The 13,835-nt window shown below is 27.0% G+C and overlaps 1 long non-coding RNA gene across 1 annotated transcript in view; it reads right to left on the bottom strand.

Moving 5' to 3' along the window:
• The window catches only part of LOC124453502, an 86,317-nt gene that overhangs the window by 28,526 nt on the left and 43,956 nt on the right, over window positions 1-13,835 (bottom strand). The gene's annotated exons all lie outside the window — the stretch shown is intronic.

Raw genomic sequence — 13,835 nt, 5'->3', positions numbered from 1 at the left:
CAATAATTTTTTGACTACATTTTTTAATGTAAGCAACTGACTTATCTAAATCACCATCTTCAGCTAGTTTAAGTAGTTGATCTCTTTTATTAAAACCCTCTTGCGGTTTATCTTGTATATTTTCATCACATACCGCATCTTTGATAATATCATTTGCGGAATCAATCTTATTAATTATATCATCAATTGTTTCAGTCTCTTTACGCTTTGGCATATATATATAACACATGTTTTATTGCAGAATAACAATTTTCCATTTGTATGGAAATACAAGTTGGATTTCTAAATGTGCATACTTATTATTTTTCAATTTTTTGGTTATTTCTTCTACATCATCTTTTTCAACAACATAAAGATAATAATCAAATATGGTTTTCATATCATTGCGGTTTGTATTATAAAATGTAACTAAATAACTTATATTTTCGCGATAAGGTTTGGCAATACTAGTCAATTGCTGTGTAATCACAATAGTAGAAAGCCCATAATGACGAGCACTGAACCCTAATTTTATTAATTGTGATGTCCTATTTTTAACATCTAAGCAACTCGCACAATCATCAAGAATAATAAGACTATTGGTGCCTTTATATACATCACTAACATATTTTAAAACAATATCTACCTGATCTTGGTCACATTCTACTTTAATTAAATCAGAATCATTTATATATTTCCATTCTTGATAGGTTTTATTATATGATAGCGTTGTACATAATAAAATAATATAATCAAAATATTTATTAAAGTTTTCTTCTAACATTTTGAGAAGGTAATAACTTTTACCACAATTTGTCATGCCTAAAATAATCATATTAAAAGGTGTATTCATTTATATATTACTGGTTATTTTAGTATTGAATACTTTGTAAATCATTATTAACAAATTGAACAAGAGCATCACTAACAACATAGATGTAACAGTTTAAATCTTTTGTATATGCTCTTTTTTTAATTTCTAGTAAAACACCATTTTGAGTATTAATAATGCGTTTTCCGTTCCCAGCAATATTTTTTTCTTGAAAGGTGCGTAGATCGATAATTAATGAAAATTTATCCTTATAAAATTTTTCAATTGTCATGAAGCAATCTATCGGGATAGTTTTATCAAAAAATCTTCTTGATTCTTCATAAAATATTTTTTTATCCATACCTTGGGAGAAAATGACATTAGGGACACCCTCTATGGTTACCGAAACTGAATCAATCAAAGGATATATATAATTTTCGCTATCACTAACTGAATTTTCTGTGAATAGTAGTATAATGCCTTTCATTGATTTGCGGGGAACGTTGACATTTACATTTTGTAATGTAGATGACTTATCCCATTTTTCCTTTTTCAAGAGGGTTATATGTTCATAAAATAGACTCCTCCCTATAGAATATAAATTTGTTACCTCATCTGCAATTTCTTGATTTTCAATAGTTTCATATTATAGCTGAATATTTTCTAATTCATAATCACCAGTAGATTGACCGCTTTGAGGGATAAGGACTTGATCACTTGCTGGTAATGTTATTATGTATTGAAAGTTATTATTCATATTGAAAGGACAATAAAGACCATGATCTTTAAGAATATTATCAATATTAATTTTCTGCCTTGTACCATAAATATCATACATTAATTTGTCTGATACTTTTTCTGAATCTCTGCTTGTTGAAGCACTATCATCCTTAGAAATAAGTTTTCTTAGGTTTTGGTTACTTAAACCATATTCAATAAGGCCTTGTCGATCACTTTTCGGCAACCACAAGTCTTTGTATACACTTATAACATTATGTTCACTACAATCGTAAAGGGTTTCCCCAGCCACTTTAATTTGTAGTCTATGTTGTAAAATCTGACTGAGATTATTTAGAAAGTGACTTTTTGTATTACTGATTTTAAGATCAAACGATAGATTAAGTGAACCAGGGACTAAGCAACTATTTGCTTTCAATTTCGGAATATTAACATAAACTTGTTCATTCGGTTTAAGACTATTAGGATTAAAGGTTATACTATAAAAAGTGCGTGCACCTTTAATTTTTGTCATAGTACTCCTTTTATAACCGGGTAAAAGCTCTTCTTGTAATCTGTTCATATATATTAAAACATATTTTATTTTTTTCTTTGTTTATACTGATCATATATTAACAAAGCAGCAGCAATAGCTAAAACCCAAAGATTAGAAGCTACCCATGCTAGACCTTTAGCTCCCCAAGATATAGCCTTAGCGATAATATTCAATAATGGTCCTAATACTGGCCATAATTTTTTACCTATATTTGCTATTGCCTTAAAAAATTTATTAGTAGATTGAGCACCTTGTAGGATTGCTTTTCTTGCACCAATGACAATGGTTGTAATTATACCAGCTACAGATATAGCTAAAGCTGATAATCCTGGAATATTTTCCTTAACAAATTCTTTAAAACGCTGTAATCTAGTAATGTCTTCTTCCTGTTTCTCTCGTACATCCTCTTTCTCTAATTGTTCTTGTTCTTCTCTAATTATAATTTCTAATTCATCGGCTCTTTCTTGCAAACGAGTGTATTCATCAATATTGTTGTTAATACTATTTTCATTTTCTATTTCATCTATTCTAGCTATAGTTTTGTTTCGCTCTTCAGTAAAGTGATTTATTTGTGCTTCTATGAATTGTGGTCGTGTTTTTTTATCAATAGTTTCAGAAGGACCCATCACACCTATATGTTCTCTAAGTTCTTCATTAGTTATTTGGTTGAAATTATCTGTATATTGATTATTTAAATCAACCATAGGCATACTATATTTAGTTTTTATAAATTCATCTTGCAAATTAATAATTCTTTTAATTTCGTTTTTAAATTGTTTAACAGCTTCTTTAGCATTTTTTAATGTATTGTATTGTAGTACTCCATTTCTGTTACGTTTTCAATTATACTATCTCCTCGCTTATTATTTTTTTTATTTAATGGTTTGTAAGTAATATCATTCGAATCATTTTTATCTAAATTTAATCTAAAATTTATACCTTCAGAAGCTGCATCACCTTTTAGGTTACCAAATCTAAACTCTTTTTTATAATTTTTTGTAATAAACTGTTCAACAGCAAAAAAAACTTCATTTTGAGGCCTAGAAATATCTGTATAAATAGGAGTGGAATTAATAGGAATATCAGGAAGAGTATTATTTTTATTTGTAGGTCTTCTTATTGTTACACCGTAATTATCATCATTAAATGACGTTTCATAATATTCATTATCATTGTTATTGTCATTGTTATTCTCTTCTTGCTTCTTATCTTCTAATTCAATATTATCAAAATCTCCTTCATCCATTATATAGATTACTCTATATTTTGTATTTCACTTTCAGGAATCCAACTGTTATGTTTATTATCATAACCTAGCCATTTAACTAAAACCATCTTTTCACCTTTAACCTTCTTACGTTTTAATATCTTTTCAACTCTATAAACATCATCTTTCTTATTCACAACTGATAGTTCCTCTTCATAAAATTTACCAATTATAAGCTCTCCTTCTACATCTTCTATCTCATATAAATTCGGATCTCCTCTAATAACTTTAATTACTTTAAACAACTCTTCTGTAAAATTTGCTTCATAGCCTTTCGTAAATATAGATTTATACTTTGATATTCTAACCATATCACCAATTTTAATCTTAGGTAATGGTAAATAAGCAACTTCATGACCGTATAATGTATTCCATACTTCATCTTCATTATTTTTATTAACATCTTTAGGCTTCATCAAGATTGTACTGTGTTTTGTATTGTTATAATTATATACTAAATCATCTAATATATCAATCCATTTATATGTTCCTTTACTGTAAAAATATTTCCACATAGATGTTTTAAGCGTTCTGTTGAATCGTTCGACAATCGCAGCCTTTTTATCATTTTTAGTAGAGAAGTACTTAATTCCATGTTTCTCTAATAATGATTTGACACCTACATTATAAAATTCTTTACCATCATCAAATTGAGCTAGTTTCGGGTAATAATTAAATCTATCTTTAAATTGACTTAATAGTTTTGCAACAGCTTTTGTCATATTATTTGTGTCTTTCCTATAAACAGGGATAGTAAATGCATATCTACTTAATATTTCAATAGCTGTTAATATCCAATAATAACCATTGTTTTTATACTTATAAGAACCCATATCAACTAAATCCATTTGTATTTGTTCACCAAGATAGTTTACCCTTGTTTGTCGGAATTATGTCTCCTAATAATAGGTTTATATCTAGTGTATGTATCTTGAGATATTAACCATTCTTTAACCTGTTTTCTACTAACATCTATACCTTCTTCTAATGCTTTCTGATACAACCGTTCTGCTGATTGATACCCTGTTTTCGGATCATAATAAATATCTCTTAAACTTTGCTCAATTTCAATGTCTTCATCCATTTAACTTACTCAAGATAACATTCAAGGAGAATACTGCCTACATTCGCAGGGGCGCCATTTTGATCTAATATATTAAATATTAGCTCATTAAACGACCCTTTTATAATTGTAACTTTAGATTCAATATCATTATATTCGTATACAGTACCAAATAACGACTGAATTGTTATTACTGGTAAAGTTAAAGCTATATTACTTTTTTTTCCTTCAGGGTTATAATTATAACTTGAATTTACAATATTAGAAGAAATTTGAATATAGTTTAATCCTCTGTTTATATCCACTTTAGAAACACCATTTTGTACGATACCTTTTTTTATAGTTTTTATGGTATCATTAAAACCTAACATTTTAATAAGAGTATCAGACAATACTAATACCTCGTCATTATTATTAGTTATTTTACAAGTTCCGTTGTTTTCTACCATCTCAAGCTTTACATTAACAGACTCAAAAAACGTTTTAACCATTTTAAAAGTCCAGTAACCAGCATCTATATTATATTTTGTTGCGCCTATTGTAAAAGCTAAAGTATTATTTAATTTCACATTTTTATATTCCCAATACACATAAGCTTTTTTGATATATAAATATGAAGAGTTAGATGTTACTATACTTTCTTGTAAGTCAATTTTTTTACTATCTATGTCTATAAAAATAGTGAACTTCATATATAATATAGCTTATATTATATGTCAAACAAGCAAATAGAAGAAAATGCTATAAAATTAGGTGATGATGATTTAAAACATGTATCATATACATCATGGCCAAAAATATATTTAGAAACAACTAAAACGCCTTTGTTTTCAAATCTCATAGCAGCTGCTAATGGGGATGAAGGTCATTCTGAGGACTATTTTGATCATATGTTACATCGATGGTCCTCAAAGTTTATCGTAAAACCTACATTTCAAAGACCTATAAATGTTGATATTTGTAACTTCAGATTGTATGTCACAGAGAATGATTATTTTATGAGTAATTTACCACCTATAACAGCTACATGGACAAGTGAAATTAAAAGTAAAAAAGAACAGCCGACTGGTATAAGATACAATATTAAAAGTCATTTAAATTATAAAAAAGAAGCGTACTACGCTATGATTTGTGGGGCATATGTTGCCAGTTTTTTATGCGGTATTGGACTTAATCATTTAAATTTTGATAAAAGTAGAATTATACAAAGCCTTGTTAAATATCATTTGTATTATCAGATCCGAAAATTTATGAAGCATCCATCGCTATTAGACAAATATGATTTTAAAGATTTGAAAAAGCATATGCCTTATAAAGGTATTTTAAAATTCGATAAAAATGGTGATGGGTATTATGTTAATTTTCAATATTCAACTACTGATTATAAGAGCTTCATTTCATATAATTCTAAAGGTATTACAAAAACCGGAAAAGTTCTTTTTCAAGAGAGTATTGAAAGTTTTGTTTATACAATTCTTGGGGCTCAAGCAAATACAAGATGGTCAATAGTTAATAATGGAGCTAAGAGCTTGCAAACTCAAAACGTTTTTAGGAAATTATTAAAAGATACTATAGTACAGAATGATACGACTGTATTGATATCTAACATGAGAAAGAGTATAAAAGACACGAATGTTATTTTAAATATGGCAATCAGCCCTGGTATGATTTTAATACCCAGCCGTATGATCATACTAGATAAAAAGATTGATGGGTATAATAATATTTTAACATTAGCGAATAAAACTATGAAATTTGGGGTTAACTTTAAAGTGAATTATTATGGAGTTAAAAAGGAAGAACTAAAAAAAGTACATCAAGATAATGCACCCTCACAACACCTAGATACTCTAGATGAAGTGTATAAAAAACCAGTAGTACATAAACATACAAAAATGATAGTAAATAATAATCCCCATCAAACAGATATGATTACTTTACTCGGTATATCAACGCTATCATCATTCATATTAGTTAAATATGTTTTATAATATAATATGAAAAAAGTTATAGATTTTAATCATATTTCGAGTAAACTAAGTGAAAAAGAATTTGAAAAGCTTAAAAAGTTGTATTTGTACTATCACAAGATGTATACCTGTTATAAATGGAAGTTCAATAAATTGAAGAAAGTGCGACTATCATTAAACATGGGAAGTATTTTTCTAGTCTCGACTGCTGGTATTGTTGGTAGTATAACCGTAAACCCGATAGTTATAACTACCCTGAGTGGCCTAGGTGCTTTAGTTCAAGGTTATATGGTTAAGAGTAAGATTAATAATAACTTAGAAATGTGTAAATTTGCATATACATCATACGAAAAAATACTTATGGATATAAGATCATATTTAAGGGGATTAGCTTATGATGAAGTGATATTTCTTTCAGACATAAAAGTTATCGATGATATTATAATAGACAATTGTACTACTATAGATGGTATGGTGAGTAAATATAACAAAAAATATAAATGATCTATAAGATTATCTGTGAGTTATCTATGAGTTATCTATAAGTTATCTATAAGTTATCTGTGAACGAAATCTACAGTATTATATAACATGTCTGAAGAAAACCTAAAGAAACTACAGTTAAGAAAGAGAAAGATCCAGTTAGGGTTGAAGCTGGGAAACGCTTAGCTCTTATATCTAAAGCTTCTAAAGAAAAAAAGATGCGAGATAGGATTGAATTAGAACATAAAAAGAAAATTGAAGATAATAGATGGAATATTAATTACGGATTTTTATTTGGAACTATTGGAGTATTAACTGCTATTGCTAGTCTCTATTATACAAGGAAAAATGATAAAAGGCAGGAAAAATTAACAAACGATAAAGCGAGAGAAGAAACAACTGGTGAAAAACATATTTTGATACAAAAAAATAAACAATATAATTTAGACTCATTTGAATAAAATATTTCCTATTATATATGAGTAATACTATGACTAAGAAACAATTTATGAATGAAGCTTTTGATGCAGTGCTTGTGACAACAACTGCTGTAGGTCTTTCTATGGCGTCTAAAAAACTACTAAATCAAAAATTAACAGACACAAACAGTATCAAAGATTTTGCTAAACTGGTTGTTGCTGTTACAGCATCAACAATGCTAGTTAAATATGCTCAAGACAAAAAATGGATTCCTGAAAATCCAGTTAAATCTGTATAAATATATATGACAAGTGTTATTACTAGTGGGTTGGAACAGCTTTGGAGCTGTTGTCAATGGGTTAGGTTTCTCTAGCAGGCTGGCTATTTCATAAACTTGATAAAACAGGTTATGCTGAGGAAATGAAACGTCACAACAAGGCTCTAGAGAACTTATCTAAGGCTAAAGAGGCGTTCTATGAAAATGAAGTCAAGCAGCATGATAAAATACAACAGCTAAGACAAGAACTTCAATATGCTGATGATGATATAGAACTTACAAACAAAGCTTTAGATGCGCTTAGAAAAGTAAAAACGATACATTACAACGGGTTAACATTTCATAGAGAACCACAATTAAATGACTTTTACAAACCATCTAAGAATATGAAAAATTATCAATCTATTACAATGGTTGTGATTGGTATTATATCTGGATATTTATTATATAAAACTACTTAAAGATATAATATTATATTATATTATATGTATTGTAATAAATTGATTCATAAAGAGTTAGAAGAGTTTTTGGTTATGTAAATTGTTGCTTTTGTGATAAAAGATATGTGATAGTTATATTAATAGGTCTGTTAAAACATACTTATGTTGCGAAAATCAAGAAATTATTTCAGATAATAAAAGGAATGTGTGTAAACACTGTGGTTCTGTTCACTCATATAAGATAGTTAATGAATGGATACCAGAGATTTGGAAATGTCAACGATCAGTTCATTCAAGAAAAAAATGGTTTTATAATAAAATTAGATTATGTGTAACTTTTGAATATGTTGAGAAATTGACAAATGATTTTATAAAGGTTGTTAGTACTATGATTAAACATAAATTAATTAATAAAAAAAATGTTAGTATGTATAACTATTATATAATACGTTTAGCTAGTAGGAGAGGTATACCATTAAAACACCATGTTAAAGATATGAAAAATAGTAAGACAAAGAGGATTTTGATGATAGATTATTTGGTGAAGTATATAAAATCCTTAAGTGGGAAAAACATCAACTGTACTTATTATAACAACTGGGTCCAGTTGAAGAAAAACATTTACATTATATATTTGATTATATATGAATCTTAAAGATCTATTAAAAAGATTAGAATTTTATTCTATGTTGTAAAAAACTAGTTATAATATAGAAGGTGTTTTGAAGGATTTTGAAAAACATTGTATAAAACAAAGGATAATTTAAACGCACCTTAAAAAATAATATATATAGTAATTATATATAATGGTTGAAGTTATAAAAACAAAGATGTATATAAATATAAAGAAAAGAAAATTAGTTTAGATTTATTAAATAAATTAATGGAAGAAAAAACATGTATATTAAATCATTAACTTATGAGCTTCATTATAAAGAAGATCAAGTTAAATATAAAGAATATGAGTTGCATACAGAGGACTGGTTATCTTTTCAAAAATAGATATAATGTTGAAAATATAAAAAATTTTACATATGATGTGTAATGAATATTGATAAGAACCTATTATATTAAAACATTTAAACCAGATTTAATAGAAAGAGGTAATAATTATTTACCACGTTTTAACGAAATAACCTATGCTCTATTAAATAAATATCATGAATGGGAGGATTGTTATTTTAAGTATGAAATCAATAATATAGATAAAGACGTTTATGTTATAAAATTTGATTTATATGAATATTGTCCTCATATAACTGCTTATGGTATTATTAGAATCTATCTTAAACGCATTAAATAACTATTTAAAAAAAATAAAATATATAGTATAGTATATATGTGTTCAGATAACCTAATAAGAGAAGGCCAAGAATTTATACTAAAGAACAAATTAAACAACATAGAACTTCATATATGCTCTCAAAACCATGGCATTGTGATTCATGTAATAAAACATATAGTTTAGCATATAAAACTTTACATCTTAGAACTAGAAAACATTTAATAAATTCAAAAAATTAAAAATAATATAGTTTTTATAAAAAGTTTTAAATATAGATTTATTTCTATAATTAAAATTAGTGCGTTTAAAAAAAAAAATAAAATATATAGTATATATATATGAATAGAGATTATTTAAATCGAAAGGTACTTAAAGACAAACCTATATTATATAATATGCATAAGATGAATAGAGATGCGCTCCAAAAGATGACTAGAAATGATTTAATTAATATAATATTAAATCAAAAGCCTAAGGTTGAAGTTAATAATACTTCAATTTCCAAACCAGTACAAAAAGTACTATCACAATCCAATATTAAACAAATGACTGTACCTCAGTTAAGAGTTATTTTCAAAGAAAAAGGTTTGAGACGTTATTCAAGACTTAGAAAAAACGAATTAATCACCTTACTTAAACCAATCCCCAAACCAAGAAAGAGTGTGAAAGAGATGGTTAAAGCGTATGAGAACAATACACAGATGTTAGCAGCTAAAAATAAAAAACCAATACCAGCTCCTAGAGTTGAAATTATAGAAACAAATAATGCTCTTAGAGGTTTTACAAAGTCTTATGAAATATCTATTATGAGTAATAATTCCCCATCTAAACTATTAAATAGCACTAGAAATTATTTATCATATTTTATTAAAAATAATATATTAAAAGAAATGAAATCAATTAAATTTGTTGAAACTCTTAAGGTAACATTTAATAAAAAAGAAATAAGTAGAAAAGATATTATTCTTTCAGCAACTGAAATGTATAAAACCACAGCTTATTTTAATAGCCCAGCATTAACAATTATAAATGATAATGAAATCACTAAATCACTTCAAATTTCAGAGCAACAAATTTTAAATAAAATTAGTATGTTTACAACTGATGGTTCAGGATGGTATATTGAATCAGTTGATAATCATTATCTTAATGTTGTTAAATACAAGCCATTACAAGGATCGTCATACATTAATTTACCACCAGAACTTAAAAATAGTAAAAAAGGATTAATTAATATTAAAAATAAAGACAACGAATGTTTTAGATGGTGCCATATTAGGCATATTAACCCACAAAATAAGGACCCACAACGAATAAAAAAATCTGATAAGGAATATATTAACAAATTAGACTACTCTGGGATTGAATTTCCAGTGACTGTTAAACAATATAATAAAATGGAAAAACAAAACAAAATTAACATTAACGTTTTGGTTATGAAGATAAGCAACCATACCCCATTTATATATCAAAAGAAAATTTAAAGACCATATGAAACTATTATTAATAACAGATAATGAAAACAAACATTATGTATTAATAAAAGATTTTAACAAATTTATGTACAATCAATCAAAGCATAAAGAAAGAAAACATTTTTGTATGCGATGTCTACAATGTTTTAGTACTGAAAAAATATTAAAGAACCATATAGAAAACTGTATATTAATAAATGGTATACAAGCAATAAGAATGCCAAATAAAAATAACAACATACTGAAATTTAACAACTATCATAAAGAACAGCCTGTACCATTCATTATATATTCTGATTTTGAAGCTATAACAGAAAAAATATCTACTTGTACACAAAATAATAACAAGTCATTTACTAAAGAATACCAAAAACATACTGATTGTAGTTATGGATACAAATTAATATGTACATATGATGATAAATTTTCAAAACCAATTCAACTATATAGAGGTAAAAAAGCTGTTTACAAATTTATGGAAGCTATGTTAAAAGAATTTAAATATTGTAAAAATATTATAAAAAACCGGTTTAAAAAATCATTAAAAATAATTTTTGATGATGAAAAAGAATTAAAAATCCCAGTAATATTTCATAATCTTCGAGGGTATGATTCACATTTCATTATGCAAGAAATCGGAGCTTTTGTTAAGAAGCATACATACAAAAACAAAAAAGGTGAGGAAGCGCAGATGAATATAAATTGTATACCAAATAATATGGAAAAGTATATGGCTTTTATGTTAGGTAACCATCTTACTTTTATTGATAGTTTTCAATTTATGAGCTCTAGTCTTGATAAGCTTGTTAATAACTTACCTAAAGAATCATTTAAATACACCTCAAATCAATTTAAATGTGAAAAATTTAATTTAATGACTAAAAAAGGCATATACCCATACGACTTCATGGATAGCTTTAAAAAGTTTGATGAGGGGTTACCTTCAAAAGAAGACTTTTATAGTATTCTTACTGCTGAGAATATCTCAGATGATTCTTATAAGCATGCTCAAAATGTTTGGAATACATTCAATCTTAAAAACATGGGTGAGTATCACGACTTGTATTTAAAATCAGATGTTTTATTATTAGCTGATGTATTTGAAAACTTTTAGGAAAACATGCTTAGAATACTATAAATTAGATCCATGCCATTATTTTACGAGTCCGGGATTAAGCTGGGATGCTATGTTGAAGATGACAGATATTAAATTAGAACTAATGACTGATATTGACATGTTTCTATTCATCGAAAAAGGTTTGAGAGGAGGTGTTTCTTATATTTCTAACCGATATGGTAAGGCAAATAACAAGTATATGAAAACATTTGATAAGAATAAACCCTCAAAATATATCATGTATTTATATGCTAATAATCTTTATGGATGGGCTATGAGTCAATGTTTACCTACTGGTGGTTTCAAATGGTTAACTGAGAAACAGATTAACAACATAAACCTTGCTGAATATCAAGCAGATAGTAAAAAAGGTTTAATTTTAGAAGTTGATTTAGAATACCCTGAAAAACTACATGATTTACATAATGATTATCCACTAGCATCAGAAAAAGTTAAGGTAACTAGCGACATGCTGTCAAAATATTGTAAGAAAATTGCTTCTAATTACAATATATCAACAGGTTTAGTTAATAAGTTAATACCTACATTGCAAAATAAAGAGAAGTATGTGTTACATTATAGAAATCTTCAATTATACTTAGATCTCGGGTTAAAGTTAAAAAAAGTACATAGAGTACTTGAATTTAATCAATCTCCATGGTTGAAAAAATACATAGACTTTAATACTCAAAAAAGAACTAATGCAAAAAATTCTTTTGAAAAAGACTTCTTCAAATTGATGAATAATTCGGTATTCGGTAAGACCATGGAAAACTTACGAAAAAGAGTAGATGTTAGACTAGTAACTAATAAAGATAAATTATTAAAATTAAGTTCAAAACCTACTTATGTAAGTAGTAAAATCTTCAATGAGAACCTTGTGGCTGTACATAAGATCAGAAACACTAACCCTTAACAGGCCGGCATATGTGGGTATGTGTATCTTAGATTTAAGTAAAACGTTATGTATGATTTTCATTAACTATATTAAGAAACGGTATGGTGATAAAGCTAAATTATTATTCACGGATACCGATTCTCTCTGTTATGAAATCGAAACTGAAGATGTCTATCAAGATTTTGGGTTTATAAAGATAAATTTGATTTTAGTGATTACTCAGAAGATTCACAATATTATGATAAAACTAATAAAAAGGTTATAGGTAAAATGAAAGATGAAGCTGCTGGAATAGTAATTAAAGAATTTATTAGCCTTAGATCTAAAATGTATAGTTATAAAGATAATAATAAAGGAGATAAAAAAGCTAAAGGAATTAAGAAAAATATTATTAAAAAACGAAATAAACATGAAGACTATAAAACAACACTATTTCAAAAGAAACAAATGCATCATACAATGAAAACTATTAGAAGTGCGAACCATCAACTTAATAGTTATGAGATTAATAAAGTATCACTCAGCTGTTTTGATGATAAACGGACATATTAGATATGGATGTACAAGTTATGCTTATAGTCATTATCTTATCAATCAAATAACTAAATGATAACGAAAAAAGATAATGGATGCAATACTAGATTTATAGTCACGTATACTGTATTGATGATGATTTAAACAATATTTCTATATTATTATTGCACTAAAAGTATCTACAGCTTCAATTAATTATAATGAGTGGGCAATAAAATGATTAAAGCATTTTAATGGAGTTCATCCAAAACAAGCCATTTTACATGTTCTGTTATCATAGATATATATGGTTTTCAACAAATTTTGCGGCCACTATAGAAGATAATATTCTAGCAACTAAAAATCTGTAAATAATGAAACTGAAAAATTAAAAAAATTTATTAAAGATAACTATCAATCTAAAAACTAAAACTGAAGATGAAGAATAACTCTCATGCTTGACTACATATCATATAGCTTTCTTGTAACCAGTAATAATACAAAACGGTTTACCGCATATACCTTGTAATAACTGTTTGCTGCAGGCGTTTGAAAACTAAATAT

Source organism: Xenia sp. Carnegie-2017, unplaced genomic scaffold, assembly GCF_021976095.1.
Source record: "Xenia sp. Carnegie-2017 unplaced genomic scaffold, XeniaSp_v1 HiC_scaffold_25, whole genome shotgun sequence".
Classification (NCBI taxonomy): Eukaryota; Metazoa; Cnidaria; class Anthozoa; order Malacalcyonacea; family Xeniidae; genus Xenia; species Xenia sp. Carnegie-2017.
Note: the sequence above shows the minus strand (reverse complement) of the source record. Positions and strands in the feature narration are given on the sequence as shown.